This window comes from Rhipicephalus sanguineus, chromosome 7, assembly GCF_013339695.2.
Source record: "Rhipicephalus sanguineus isolate Rsan-2018 chromosome 7, BIME_Rsan_1.4, whole genome shotgun sequence".
In the NCBI taxonomy this organism is placed as follows: Eukaryota; Metazoa; Arthropoda; class Arachnida; order Ixodida; family Ixodidae; genus Rhipicephalus; species Rhipicephalus sanguineus.
Window position 1 is genome coordinate 68,624,888 of NC_051182.1, and position 15,587 is coordinate 68,640,474.

Sequence of the window (15,587 nt, forward strand, 5' to 3'; positions counted from 1 at the left end):
TGCGCCATACCAAGTTTTCTCAAGTAATGAACCGGCTAGCTCTGCAACAAGCCCTTTTATAACACCAATCATAGTTGAGCAAGCGAGTTTGCATATTCAGTGTGACTGGCGTACACAAATTTGTGTGCATAGATAAATAAAGGTAGATTATAGGGAATTCTTTATTTACTTTGTATTTTCAAGCCCAGCACAAGAAACATTTGCATCACATCAGAAGTAATCCGCAGCATTTTAGGAAGCTTGTGCTCACAGTGCCATGTGAAACAAAAAGCTTCGTTCACTGCACTTTCTTTCTGCTCTTTGCAAGGCCTTCAGATTTCACAGTTAGCATTAAGGAGAATGCGCTATACCTGTCAAGCAATTCAGAGATATTTCACACAACCTAAATGAAATCCACAGACAATGAAGCTGAGGAATATACAGGTGACATTATTTGCACGTTTTAACTGTAGTATAGATTGCAGATTATGACATAAATGAAAAGGACTTAAAGTGGATGAAAAATCATGTTGCGGCTGGTAGAGACCGAACCTACACCCTTCCCAGGATTACACAAACGTAAACTACCCAATACAGTGGATGGCAAAGTGGCAGCCGTTATAGCTCAATTGGTAGAGCATCGGACGTGTTTTCCGAAGGTTGTAGGTTCGGTTAATTAAATCTCAGCGCGCTCTGACTGCCCCTCTACGAGGTGGCTGTTTTCCGATCATTGAATGACATGCGGATCGAGGCAACGGCATATTTGCGAACATGCATTTGTAGTAGAAGGACGCGCTCATGTCACGATCACGTCGGATAGATTCCAGTCACGAAACTGAAAACTGGGCGCACACATACACAAAAAAGATGGGTCGAGATGGCCGATCGGTACAGACATACGGAGCGGACACACCGAGCGAACACAAACTTGGATGTGCAACTCTACAACAAGCTGCAAGTTAAGCAGCACGAAAAGATAAAAAACGTGTACACAAGGTACTAGTTAAGTACGGGTTCTTTGTCATTGCCACTTGTCCGTTTAGCTTGCAGCATGTCACACTGACTACTCTAACAATGAGCACAAGGCACAAGCTTTTCCAGTGGGACTACGGCAACAAAAAACGCACGTACTGTACTTCACGCGTAGAAACACTGCATACAATAAAAATTAAACCATCTCCCTCTAAAGGGGACCATGAGGCGATGCGAAGCCGGAGCATTTGCACGATGGCGTTCCGTTGGCGTTCGTTGGGCATACTACCGACCTCGCGTCGTGGAACGCGAAGAGGGACGCTACGCGCGTCGTATCTTCCATCTAGCCTGGCCGTTAATTCTCACAGGGCGAGCGGGGAACGCTGTCGACAGGCGGGCGAGAGGGGGCCAGCGTAGGAGAGGAGAGAGAAGGGGAGGGGACGCGCATGCGCTCGAGCTCATCGCGGCGTTGCGCAGGAGAGAATTTCGGCATGTCTAGCCCACATTTCAGAGGAAGAGTGGAAAGGGAGGGGAGAATTGAAGTGGAGAGGGGGAGGGGAGAGGGTAAAGAGAAAGTGGAGAGGGGATGGGAGAGGTGAAGTGGAGAGGGGTACGGGGAGGGGAGAGGGTGAGAGGAGAGGGAAAGAGGAGAGGGGGAGGGGAGAGGGTAGAGGACATGGGGAATGGTGAGGGGTAGTGCAGAGGAGGTGTGTGGAGAGGGTATGCGCATGCGCAGTAAGGGTGGTCACGCCGCACACCACCACCACCACCACCGGATTGAGCTCCGCCTTAAGATACTTCGCACCTAAATGTGATTGTCACGTCATGATAAGCAAGCCCTTCGGTATCAGCACGAACGCATGCACGCACGCTTATAATTGCAACTGAAACATGAGAGGAAAAAAAGTTTATAGTTACCTTCAACTGGAACAAGCGGACGGGGAAGAGCGGAAGGATCACCACGACCCGTAGAACAGAAAACCAACAGGGAGCGCTTGACGGTCTTAAGTCGTAACACCTTCCACACGCAGAACTGTTCCAAAATACAACTGGATTAATGCGATTTCTACACAAAATCTCCTTTAACACCAATTCTTCACTCACTGCACGAAAACGCGCACCTCTCGCGCCAACACAACAGCCATTACACACCTATCACGTGGGCTATACGAAACTGCGGTCGTCGGTTTTCGAACTATATCCTGCATTAAATTTGCTCTTTCGCCTATAAGTAATTGCAGAATTACTCTAAGACGTTAATAGTTTAACTGAATTATGTTTATGTTAGTCGCAATGCACACAAGCTCACGCATAATACGTGCGTAACTAACGCTGAATGAAAAATGCAATGAACAACAACAACAAACATGGCGGCTACTAAGATGGACGCTCTGGTCGTGTCGTTCGTGTCGTAAATGTTTGCGCGACTAATCATGATCGAGTGGAGCAAACGTGAAGTAACAACGTTGATAAAGTGGCTATATATGCTAACGCCTTGTATAGCACGCGTCTCTTTCCAGCTGGAAGTTCGCGTGCCATTAGATGAAAATGGCACGCGAACTTCGAGTGGGAAAGAGACGTTCCAGCTGGATTTCGAGCCGGAATTACCTTTTCCAGTTGGAAAATTTCCATTGCCAGCTGGAAATAACTGGAAATGGCAGTTTCCAGCTGGAAACAATCTCCACCCTAGGTGGTTTTCCAGCTGGAAACAACTGGAAATTGCTGTTCCAGCGGGAAACGAAATCCAGCTGAGGCAGTTTTCTAGCTGGAAGTAGTTGCTGCTGCTGAAAAGAACAGGAAATAGGATTTTTCAGCTGGAAATAGAACCCAACTAAATTTATAATAATTTCTGGGGTTTCACTTGCCAAAACCGACATGATTATAAGACCCACCGTAGTAGAGGGCTCCCGAAATTTTGAATACATGGGATTCCTTAACGCGCACTGACATCGCATAATACGCGGACCTCTAGCATTGCGCCTCCATCGAAATGTGACCGTCGCGGACAGGATCGAACCCACGTCCTTCGGGTCAGAAGCTGAACACTGTAACCACCGTACCACTGCGGCTGCCCCACCTCACTTCTTTCGACCTCAAGCTTTTGGGAAAACACCATGGAAACATATACAAAGCGAGCACTTTTCAGCTTAGTGTGATTGGCTCCAGTGGGAGAGTTCACCTTGCACTTTGAAACCTTTGATGTTGTGCCCGTTCTGCTGCAACATGTCATTTATAATAGCCTTGCTTACGTTCAGAAGGCTGCATTGTCCAGCAGCACATATATTTTGTCAACAAAGCTGGCCAGGATTTCGTAAGCTTCGTTAGCGCGGCAAAGGACAGAGAAACGTACGACGACATACAGCGCTATGTGTCGTCGTACGTTTGTTTCTCATGTCCATATCTTTTGCCGCACTACAACGGAACTGAAGGAGCTGACGGCCGCGCTACAACGGAGAAATGACCCACTGCCAACAACTCTACGTAGCGACCTTTATTGACAGTATTGTTTATCTCTTTTGTGGGAGAGTTCAACAATCTAGTACGTTGCCTATAATTTCGGCACGAATACGTTTGCCAGAACACTAGTCAGCAAAAAAAAAACGACACTTCAATTGAAGCATTTAGTTTAGTGGCCATCCGGCAGGTCAGTCATTGTGCAACGATATCACCTCTGCGTTTACGCTTCCAGACTGCGTGCGCGCCTGCTATACAAGGCGTTAGCATATATAGCCACTTTATCAACGTTGTTACTTCACGTTTGCTCCACTCGATCATGATTAGTCGCGCAAACGTTTACGACACGAACGACACGACCAGAGCGTCCATCTTAGTAGCCGCCATGTTTGTTGTTGTTGTTCATTGCATTTTTCATTCAGCATTAGTTACGCGCATATTATGCGTGAGCTTGTGTACATTGCGACTAACATAAACATAATTCAGTTAAACTATTAACGTCTTAGAGTAATTCTGCAATTACTTATAGGCGAAAGAGCAAATTTAATGCAGGATATAGTTCGAAAACCGACGACCGCAGTATCGTATAGCCCACGTGATAGGTGTGTAATGGCTGTTGTGTTGGCCCGAGAGGTGCGAGTTTTTGTGCAGTGAGTGAAGAATTGGTTTTAAAGAAGATTTTGTGTAGAAATCGCATTAATCCAGTTGTATTTTGGAACAGTTCTGCGTGTGGAAGGTGTTACGACTTAAGACCGTCAAGCGCTCCCTGTTGGTTTTCTGTTCTACGGGTCGTGGTGATCCTTCCGCTCTTCCCCGTCCGCTTGTTCCACTTGAAGGTAACTATAAACTTTTTTCCTCTCATGTTTCAGTTGCAATTATAAGCGTGCGTGCATGCGTTTGTGCTGATACTGAAGGGCTTGCTTATCATGACGTGACAATCACTTGTTTATTGTATGCAGTGTTTCTACGCGTGAAGTACAGTACGTGCGTTTTTTGTTGCCGTAGTCCCACTGGAAAAGCTTGTGCCTTGTGCTCATTGTTAGAGTAGTCAGTGTGACATGCTGCAAGCTAAACGGCACAAGTGGCAATGACAAAGAACCCGTACTTAACTAGTACCTTGTGTACACGTTTTTTATCTTTTTGTGCTGCTTATCTTGCAGCTTGTTGTAGAGTTGCACATCCAAGTTTGCGTTCGCTCGGTGTGTCCGCTCCGTATGTCTGTACCGATCGGCCATCTCGACCCATCTTTTTTGTGTATGTGTGCGCCCAGTTTTCAGTTTCGTGACTGGAATCTATCCGACGTGATCGTGACATGAGCGCGTCCTTCTACTACAAATGCATGTTCGCAAATATGCCGTTGCCTCGATCCGCATGTCATTCAATGATCGGAAAACAGCCACCTCGTAGAGGGGCAGTCAGAGCGCGCTGAGATTTAATTAACCGAACCTACAACCTTCGTAAAACACGTCCGATGCTCTACCAATTGAGCTATAACGGCTGCCACTTTGCCATCCACTGTATTGGGTAGTTTACGTTTGTGTAATCCTGGGAAGGGTGTAGGTTCGGTCCCTACCAGCCGCAACATGATTTTTCATCCACTTTAAGTCCTTTCCATTTATGTCATAATCTGCAATCTATACTACAGTTAAAACGTGCAAATAATGTCACCTGTATAATCCTCAGCTTCATTGTCTGTGGATTTCATTTAGGTTGTGTGAAATATCTCTGAATTGCTTGACAGGTATAGCGCATTCTCCTTAATGCTAACTGTGAAATATGAAGGCCTTGCAAAGAGCAGAAAGAAAGTGCAGTGAACGCAGCTTTTTGTTTCACATGGCACTGTGAGCACAAGCTTCCTAAAATGCTGCGGATTACTTCTGATGTGATGCAAATGTTTCTTGTGCTGGGCTTGAAAATACAAAGTAAATAAAGAATTCCCTATAATCTACCTTTATTTATCTATGCACACAAATTTGTGGACGCCAGTCACACTGAATATGCAAACTCGCTTGCTCAACTATGATTGGTGTTATAAAAGGGCTTGTTGCAGAGCTAGCCGGTTCATTACTTGAGAAAACTTGGTGTGGCGCAAAGAGGACAGGGATGAAGTGAAGACACAACTGCCAGACGCGGCCACCAACTTCCGACTGTTTATTAACAGAAACCACGCCGATTCATATAGGCTGCCGAACAAGGTAATCTCGTTACAGAAATAGAAACATCGACAAACTAACAATTCATCATGAGCCACTGAAACAGAGTCGGGCATGCGCTAGAAACTGCACTGATCCGAGTTGTAAAATTACGCCAGCACCAATGAACACGTGTCCATCGCAGGATCAGTCCGAGTGAGAAGCAAAAGGGGCAGTGTACAACCTAAACTTGACATGTCTACAGGCTATCTTAAAAAAAAATTATCTTCTTTCTCACTGAAATCTATTGATGTTGCACTAACTCACTGAACGTCTGCACTTTTTATCAGGAATTCCTCGATTGTCTCTTTTTCAGTGCAACTGCTTGCTCTCCTTAGAAAAGTGGTTTGGCTGAAGTGTAACGCACAACCACAGCCCTTGCAGTGGTCTGCCAGGGGCCCGCCCATCTTGCTGCTGACCGCCAAGCGGTGCTCCCTGGCACGATCGTTGGAACACCAGCCCGTTTGGCTGATGTACACCCTACCACAGCTTAGGGGAATATTGTACACCACATTGCTGACACACTGGGTGTCACTGGCTGGGATCTTCTTTATATTGCATGTAATACCTTACGTTTACTGGTTCTCGTACAATATAAAGATTGCAGCCAGATACAGTGTGCGCATTGTGTTTTCTGCTCCATGCAATCTAGCCACGATTTGCCCCTTGATGGCAAATAAGCAGCCGGCTGCATGCTGCAAGAAGCACGCCACGCGATACACCGAGTGTGTCAGCAATGTGGTGTGCAATATTCCCCAAAGCTGCGGTAGGCTATACATAGGACAAATGAGCCAGTGTTTCAATGATCGTGCAAGGAAGCACCGCTTGGCGGTCAGCAGCAAGATGGGTGGGCCCTTGGCGGACCACTGCAAGCGCTGTGGTTGTGCGCCGCTCTTCAGCCAAACCACTTTTCTAAGGAGAGCAAGCAGCCGCACTGAAAGGGAGAGAATTGAGACATTCCGAAAAAAAGGGGCCGGCAGTCAGTGCGTTAGTGCGCCATTAATAGATTTAAGTGAGAAAGAAGTAAGGTTTTTGAAAGATAGCATGTACAGGTGTCAAGTTTAGGGTGTGCGCTGCCCGATTTGCTTCTCACTCGGACTGATCCTGTGATGGACATGTGTTCGTACATGTTTGCTGGCATGATTTTACAGCTCAGGTCAATGCAGCTTCCGGCACATGGCTCGACTCTTTCAGTGGCTCATGATGAATTGTTAGTTCGTCTATGTTTCTATTTATGTAATGATTACCTTGTTTGGCAGCCTATATAAATCAACATGGTTTCTGTTAATAAACAGTTGGAGGTTGCAGCCCGTGTCATTTCGTCCCCATCCTCTTTGCGCCATACCAGTTTTCTCAAATGGTGGTATCAAATTGCCAATGAACATAATACTGCTTGACAAGTTTGTTTCTGGGGATAAATTGCGGGAGGCTATTTCTGACAGGTATACATGATGGTGAATGGAGCTGAAGTTAAAGAAAAGCTATAGCTTAACACATTATAAAAATAAGTGCTAGCTTTTCATGTGATGGTTTTACAAGAATTACATATTAGCTAGAATTATGCTAGAGACTACTTAGTTTACACATTATAACAAACAAGTGCTAGCTTTTTCATTTGATGGTTTTACCCGAAATACATATTAGCTAAAAATATGCTATAGACTGCTTACTTTACACATTAGAGCAAACAAGTGATCGCTTCTTCATTTGATAGTTTAAGCCGAATTACATATCAGCTAGACTTATGCTAGAGACTGCTTATGAATTACAGTTAAAAACGAACTTCACCATGAAACGTAGTGTTCTTTTATTTGGCCTGGCACTGACAGCCATGCTCTTTTTTTAAATTTTATTAAAGGCACAATTTTAATTCCTATATAACTGAAAAAACCTACACTTATAAAAACCAAATGGCTGCCATGGCAAGTTTGTGTCCCCGTCTAACTTTTCTGCATTTACGTCACTGTGGAGTTTATTAAGTTGATTCCTTTTCCACTTACTGCATGTAAATGTTTCTTTCAGATGTTGAAGCACAACAAGCCTGATCAGCGCCTCCTCTATTTTTCTGTGCCTGGGCGAAGGAGCGGAGCGCAATGGGAACCGACCGTCGGCGTTAGTGCGGCATTTTGCCGCCGGGCGCCGCCACTGTAGTAGACCCGCCGACGCGTCGTCGCTCGCGAAAACGAATGTTGCGGGTGCATTCGAAGCTGCTATATGGTTCAATTTTCGGTTGTATTCGCATTGTTTAAAGTATAATTAAAACTTGTAAACTGGAATCATGAAGCACTTGTCCTTCTGGGCAACCAGCCCATTTTGAAGGCATGTCTTTCGCGGCTATTTGATCGAGACGCTCGCGCGTCGTGTGCTAGCCCGATACCAAAGAGCGCATGCCAGTGATGCGCGGAAAATTGTTTTGTCACCGTTACGTTCGCTTGACTGAGAGTCGGTTTTTGACTGTCTGAAAGTCGAATTTCAAAAGCAGCATTTGCCAAAAGCTTGTACTGAAAGCTTGGGCGCTTAAAGTTCCCCGATGCCTGCTACCGTCTACTGGTGTAGCACACTATGCGCAAGCCTGGTGTTCATGCGTTAAATAGCATGAAATGGCACTAGACTGCTTCCAGGGATATTCGTGATCGCCCGTTCTCTTCGTAAAGCTTTTGAGAATTACGTTTGTTGCCACCGGGAGAAAGTAACAGCTGGTGCCAGAAAAAGAGGAACTATGCCAAGTGATTCCACCATTTCTCAGCTTAAACCAGTTAAATCGTGGTGGTACGAAAAACAAACAAAAACATCTACATATGCCGCGCGCTTCCCGCAACACTGACAGATGTGTGTGAACAGACGTTGTCTTTCAAGTATAAGATCGTAGTGCCGACTCTCAACTTGAGCCAATGTGAAAGGCGTGAAAAATGGGGCGGCCTGTTGTCAGTTGCTTGAGCTCGTCTTTATATTTGTCGACGGATTGTTGTAGCCTCAGTATCTGGCTCCTCAGGTATCTCGGAGGGAGGCAGAAAATTTTCAATACATTGACTGAAAGAAAAAGAAGAAGATGGCTTTCGCCTTTCAGTCGTCTTAGATGAATGTATAAGGGACCCTGTGAGATTTTTCTTTAACAATAAAGGGAAATAAAAAGATTTTGGCAGATGCCACGTACCGTGGGAATCGATGTTATGCGAAGCATGCGCGGGATGGTGACTGTGGCGTAATTTTTGACAGTGAGCGAAAAGTTACGGAATGACGCCAGAGAAATATGGAAGTAGGATATGCACACTATTATGTTGAAGAGTCGCATACGTATTATATATCCAGTTCTTTACAATTGCGTAACGATGGCAACAGCAACATGGATGTTACCAACACCATACACGATAAGATGATATGTACTGCTTGTATTCATCACTACTGGATATCGCGGATCCGAACAGGACAAAGAAGGAACACAGATGCGTAGGACATGCGTTACTCGCAACTAAGCTTCGTTCGGGAAAATTTCCCTAGATATATAGACAGCCGAGTGGCACGCGCAGGCGCACTGCAGGTACGTTACAGTCACAGTTACAGTTGTTATGCTCATACTTGTCCGTTATGACGGAAAACGTATGCACGTTTCACGAACCCGTGTGTAAGTATATACGCAGAAGGGGTTTTTGACAGTTCTTGATGGAGGTCATCATCACCGTGATCAGTGAGCACCAGCAGCTGGACCGGACTTGTAATCTGATCCGTTCGTGATCGCGGCTACAGTGGAGTGTAAGTGTAGTGAAGTGCGAAGTATAGTGCAGCTGGTGGAAATCCTGGATGCCGATTACGATGAAATGATCTATGATGCCTCCTGTCGTGGACGCGTTCGCGAGGTCTTTTGATGCCCTCTCCCCATCCAATGCGTCTTTCACGCAGTGTAAGGACCAAGAGTTGTTGGGTCTTGATAAATCAATGTTGAAGTCACAGGTAATGATGAGAGGCCTGGTACTCTCAGCAGATTTATTGTAGGAAGCGTTGACGCCGGTTTTTGCGTAACCCACGTGGTCCACGTCGCGGACCACGTGGACGAGTGGATAGTAGGGGTGTTCTGTGTTCAGTTTCCTCACTTTCCTTGCGTCCGCCGCGGTGGTGCAGCGGTTAAGGTGCTCGGCTGCTGACCCAAAAGTCGCGTGTTCGATCCCCGCCGCGGCGGTCGCATTTTGATCGAGGCAAAATACTAGATACCCGTGTTCTGTGCGATCTAGGTAAATGTTAGAGAACACCCGAAGGTGAAAATTTCCGGAGACCTTCGCTAACGCGTCTCTCATCATTATATCATGGTTTTGGTACATAAAACCCCAACATATTTGTTATTATTGTAACTTTCCTTCCGTGTCAATGCGTGCGTTCGCTGTTACTGTGTTGGTTGAGACTCTGTATCACCTGTGGCCCATACCCACATAACATTAACGCTGGTTTACGGGTATGTGCCACACGTGACTGAGAGAAAGGGTTTCATGACGTACGCGACAGTTATTTTGCGTTATTCATGTCATGACCAGTGAATCGTGTTCGGCATACACTGATCCCCTGCTATGCCAATTTTGGTATATTACAAGCTATGGAGACGACCAGGAGAGCGCCCTGACGTAGGCGGATAGATAGATAGATAGATAGACAGATAGATAGATAGATAGATAGATAGATAGATAGATAGATAGATAGATAGATAGATAGATAGATAGATAGATAGATAGATAGATAGATAGATAGATAGATAGATAGATAGATAGATAGATAGATAGATAGATAGATAGATAGAAACGGGCAAAGTGCCTGAGGTTCGCTAAGAAATGCTTCGCATTTAAAAAAGACAATCGTGGCTACTTTCAGTTCCATTTGCAGAGTGGAACAAAACAGTATGACATAATAAGGCATTGGGGCGGTTGCAATAGCCTGAAATAGAGAATAAAACGCGAATACTACCAAACTCGAGTGCAAGTATTGAACCGGCAGCACGGACTGACAGACTGCCTGCAAAATACGTATACAGCGGGGATGGAAAGACACGCGAACATGCGGCATCTGCATTCATTGCTGTTTCGCATTTACTTCCAAGTGGTTATAGCCTGGACGATTGATGAAAAGACAGCGTCATCCATGGCACAATAAAAGACCATCTAGCATCTTTTTATTGCCACCACGGTTAGAGTGTAATGAAAGCAGTGTGCCGTATGTTCGTGTTTCATTCCATCCCCCTGTACCTGTGAAAGTTTGCAAGAAGCACAAATGCAATTAAACTCGGATGCAAACACGCATTCGTGAGCTTCGAGATGCGCGCGGCAGTACAGCGCCAGCTTCGCGTAGTCTACTTGGACAGCGCCACCACGCGGCAGCGGCGAGCGGACGCTGAGCGTGCGCTCGACGGCCCGAGGAGAGCGTTCGCCCACATTCCCAGGATTTGGGGACATCTCTACGTAGCGCCATCTCTCGGCGGCAGCAACGGCGTCCTGCCATACCTGAATGGGAAATGGGCGAAAAAAAATCATATCTCTTGAAAAAAGCTAGTTATCAAAAACGACTCCGGGTTCCATACAGCAGAGACCTACTGGAACATTTTGGAAAAATTACATTATTGCACTACAAAGCGTGTGGCTTCCCAGGACATTTGAACACCGCCCATTAGAAACACATGGGGCCCCATTGTTAAATATTAAACACTCTGGGAAGCCACTCGGTTCGTAGTGCGATACTGTAATTTTACCAGAATATTGAAATTAGTCTCTGCTGTATAGAACCGGGAGTCGTTTTTGATAACTATATTCTTTCGTAAGATATAATTTTTTTCGCCTATCGCCCATTTAGTTACGGCAGGCCACCGCTGTCATCGACCAGAGATGGCGCTAGGTGCACATGTCCCCAAATCCTGGTCATGGGCACTGAAAAATAGAGGAGGCGCTGGCCTGATAGAAGAGGACATTCGGGATGTGTTCTTGTAACAGCTGCTGATGGCATTGCAATAAATTTCTTCGAAATTCAGCAACGCTATGATTTCAATTTGTGCAGTTTACCGAACCAGTTTGCCTTGTGGCTCTACAAGGCAGGCACCAAAACAGCTGGCCAGCATCATACCAAATTTAAGAAAACTATCTCAACCATATTTCACCTAGCTATGACTCGAAAGGAATCTAGTTTACTCCTGTCACCCTCTGGAACTACGTAAATGAACAGGTCAGCAGGGAGATGCTCTCAGGTCCAGCAGGAATGTGTTCAAGCAAGGAGTCCAGCAGTTTACAGCTGAGACTAACATGTGTTCCTGCTGGAAAATCATGCTTTCCAGCCAAGAGTGAAATCTTTTCTGGCTGGAAAATGCATGCTTTCCAGCTGGGAATATGCTTTCCAGCTGGGAATGACTTCCAGTTACAGCTGGAAAATGCATGCTTTCCAGCTGGGAATATTTTCCATTTCCAACTGTATTTCCAGCTCAGTATTCACACGTGCAATACAAAGTGATGTTATTAAAATACCTGCTTGCAAGCCTTTTATAGCATTTTTATTTATTTTTCAACAGCCGCTTCGGCAAGCACACCTACAAGAATGCCCACACCACCGTCACAGGGTTCACCAAGTAATGGTAAGTGCAAAAACTGAGAGAGAGAATTATTGCAAAGTACACATCCAGCATCTGCATAAAGAAATATGGACCAGTAGTCTTGATGTTTTCCTGATAGATATGGACACCTAAGCCTGTGTAATATTGTCACAACCTATAATGTTGACAAAACCATGCATCTAGTTCAGGGCCTGCAACGAGTGATTTAGTTCACACAATTATTTATATTTCAAATACAAGGTGGGTGCAGTTGGACCTACAAGGTCTACACTGAAAATTGTGCTGTCCGATTTGTTGTGATGAGTGTAGCTCTGCGAGATAGACCAGCGGAATATGATGCAAAGGTGTGCATTCTTGTAAATGTGGCTTATGTAGCCCGGATAGCCAATTATGAGATGAATATTTCAAAATCCTCCACCTTGCAAATGTCATTTCCTCTGTTCAGCATTTCGTGAAATGTTCATTTTTGCAATGCTGTCTGTGATATTTTGGTCATGGATGATTCCTTGAAGATAAAATGCTTGGAATGTAAAAATCAATTATGATTCCTCTCTCAGTCGCAGAATACACATCGCTTCCAACGAAAAATGACATGGCAACACATAGTGGTCCGTATATTAGTAGCCCTGTGATTGCACCCTGATAGCCTACTCCTGACTTTTGTTCTTTCTCTACAAGCCTGATGAAAGCCTATACCTTCGCATTCTTCCATGTCTTCTTTTTTTTAGCTGAGCCTGGTCCGAGCGGCCTCCAATTTTCCAAGGAGGGCAGCAGCACGGAGCAGACACAAGAAACCCCAAAAAGTGGGCGAAGAAAACGCAGCTCTATTCACACCCCTCGCACCAAAAAGAAGCTGCAAACCCTTCAGTCACAAAGTGAAAGGTACCGCTAGGCACTCGGTCGGATGAAAAAAGGCACGAGGCGATGCGCGTAACGCAGCAGGAGGCTTTAAACAAGCTTGAACCGGATTTGCCAAAGGACCTTTTTGAACTGCTTAAAGCAAAAATCAGGCTTGGTACATCTCCAAAATAAAAAATGCATTGGTCCGTACCGAGGAAACAATTCACTCTATATGTGTTCTTTATTTCTCCAAAGGCCTCCGCTTCCTCAGAGAAATGCTTCACTTGCCACATGTGCGGACACTCAGGTGCTGGCTGGCAGACATCCCAATGACACCTGGTATCATTCCAGGTGCCATGGATGCAATAGAATCAATCATTAAAGATTGGTCTCTGCAAGACAAAGCATACTGTTTTTTATTCGATGAAATAGCCTTGAAAAGAGATTTGATGTACGATCAATAAAAAAATATAGTGATTGGCTACACATATGATGGAAACACAAGGACTTCTCGTGTGGCAAATACAGCCGTTCTAATGGCTGTGTCTGGTATATCGAGAATTTGGATGCAGTAGCCTTTGCAGTGGCCCGCAATGCAACGTCAGCTCTTGCAATGCACCAGCTGCTATTAGATGTAATTATGCAGCTCAAAAAACAAGGTCTTTTGGTAAAAGTGGTCATCTGTGATCAAGGGTCAAACAATGTCAGCCTGTCAAGAATGCTGATCCATTCTCTCTATGAACCATGTTTTACTGTCAACAACTGCAAACTATACTTCATGTTTGACATCCCACACCTGATAAAATGCACGCGGAATAATTTGAGAAAACACAAGCTCACGATTGGCTCCGAGGTTGTTGACTGGGCGTACATTGAAACCTTTTACAAAAATACTCGCAACATAGATCACGCCTCTAACACACCAACTGAACACCCAAAAACAAGATTGGCAAAGAAGCTCAAAGAGCAACATATCTACAGGAAGCCCTTTGCTAAAATAAGAGTAAAGTATGCTACACAAGTACTTTGTTAATCTGTCTCTGTGGCACTCCTCACTCTCATTGCCATTCAAGAGTTTCCTGTTGATGCTATATTTACAGCTCAGTTCACAGAAAGAATGGATAAGTTTTTTGACAGCCCGAATAGTTTGATCCTAAAAAATCAGGACGATAAGTTGCGGTATGCAATGACTGATGGGTCAGAACACCGTGCTTCCCTTGAGTCAAGCATCAGTTGGATTGCCCAATGGCACTTTGCTAGTCCTCGGGACAAGCAGTCACACACTGTTAAAGAATGGCAGATCACAATCCAAGCTTTGTTGTTGCTGTGGGCTGATTTGAAAGAGGACTTTGATTTCACTCATCTTTTCACACTTAATTGCAGCAAGATACCCTAGAAAACTTTTTGGAATCATTCGTCAAAAAAATGGCTGCAATGAGACACCAAATGTGTACAAATTTGTGGCGGCTCTAAAACATATTTGGATTGGCAAGCTCTTCGAACTTTCTCAAGGAAACTGTGAGGTGACAACAATTGCTTTCCTCACCAACTTGGAGAGTCCATCTGCATTGTTGTCACCTAGCAGCACACCAACCATAAGCCACATCACGAAGCAGGCCTCTGATTCATACGATCTGCAGGCATCTTCACAAGATGCCATTGACATGGTATATGATAATGTTGTGTACCATGTCGCTTCCTTGAACTGAGCTTTCTTGAACTGAGGACTAGTGAGTGCACATGCGAGAGAACACTCCTTGAAGCCGATGGTGGCTCTCTTCATGGACAACACCAATTCTTTGCGCTACTCAAGGAAAGTGGTGTACCCGAGAAACTCCTCGGTTCCATTGCAGCAACCTCTGAATCATGTCTGAATTACATAAAGGAATTGAATTCGGCCTTCAGACATGAAATCAACTATTGTGCACATTTTTCCAATGTGTACAAAAATGTGGTGAAAAGGATTCCAATCCGGCAAGCTATTTTCTGTTCAGTTGGCTGCACTGAGAAATTTCTTAAAATATTCTGCCGCACAAGGCTACATTGGAACATTACATTTGTAAACAGGAACACACAAGAAACAAAGTCAAGGCACAGTGCTGCTGCCCGGAAAAAAACGTAAAGTAGCAGGCTAAATTTTTCCTGTGCCTTTCTAGAACATGATTATGTAAATTAGATTTCTAGTGCAGCCTTCTGCACCAATTTCCTATCCATTTTTTACATGTGTTGCACTATTTCTTTTTTATGTATATATGTACATATTTTTATGTATGTATGTATATTTATGTATATATTTTTATGTATATATTTATATATGTGTATTTACAATTCTGCTCTGGTTGTGGGTAATGAATTGACTACTTTTGCTCCTGCTGCGTTACTTTTGTATTATACGAGTTTAACCGACTAACTTTTTTGTTTTTTGAAGCCTTGTGTGCCCTTTTCAGCATGAGTATTACGACCAGAGGTTCTGGATTGCTTTAGTATTGGGAAATGCCAACACTTCCCAAAATGCACTGGAAAACCCTGCTCGTTCTGCTTTCTTTCTGTTTGCTTGACATGGTTTGGAAGGCAAT

At 44.6% G+C, this 15,587-nt stretch overlaps 1 protein-coding gene across 2 annotated transcripts in view; it reads right to left on the minus strand.

Moving 5' to 3' along the window:
• The window catches only part of LOC119399510 (alkyldihydroxyacetonephosphate synthase, peroxisomal), a 470,712-nt gene that overhangs the window by 131,224 nt on the left and 323,901 nt on the right, over positions 1 to 15,587 (minus strand). Inside the window, exon 19 of one of the 2 annotated variants that reach the window (XR_007416871.1) lies at positions 3,524 to 3,533. The exons of the other annotated variant lie outside the window; for it this stretch is intronic. The gene's annotated coding sequence lies outside the window, so the exon portion shown is untranslated. Of the gene's footprint in view, positions 1 to 3,523; positions 3,534 to 15,587 lie in introns of those variants that run through there. 2 annotated transcript variants of the gene reach the window in all.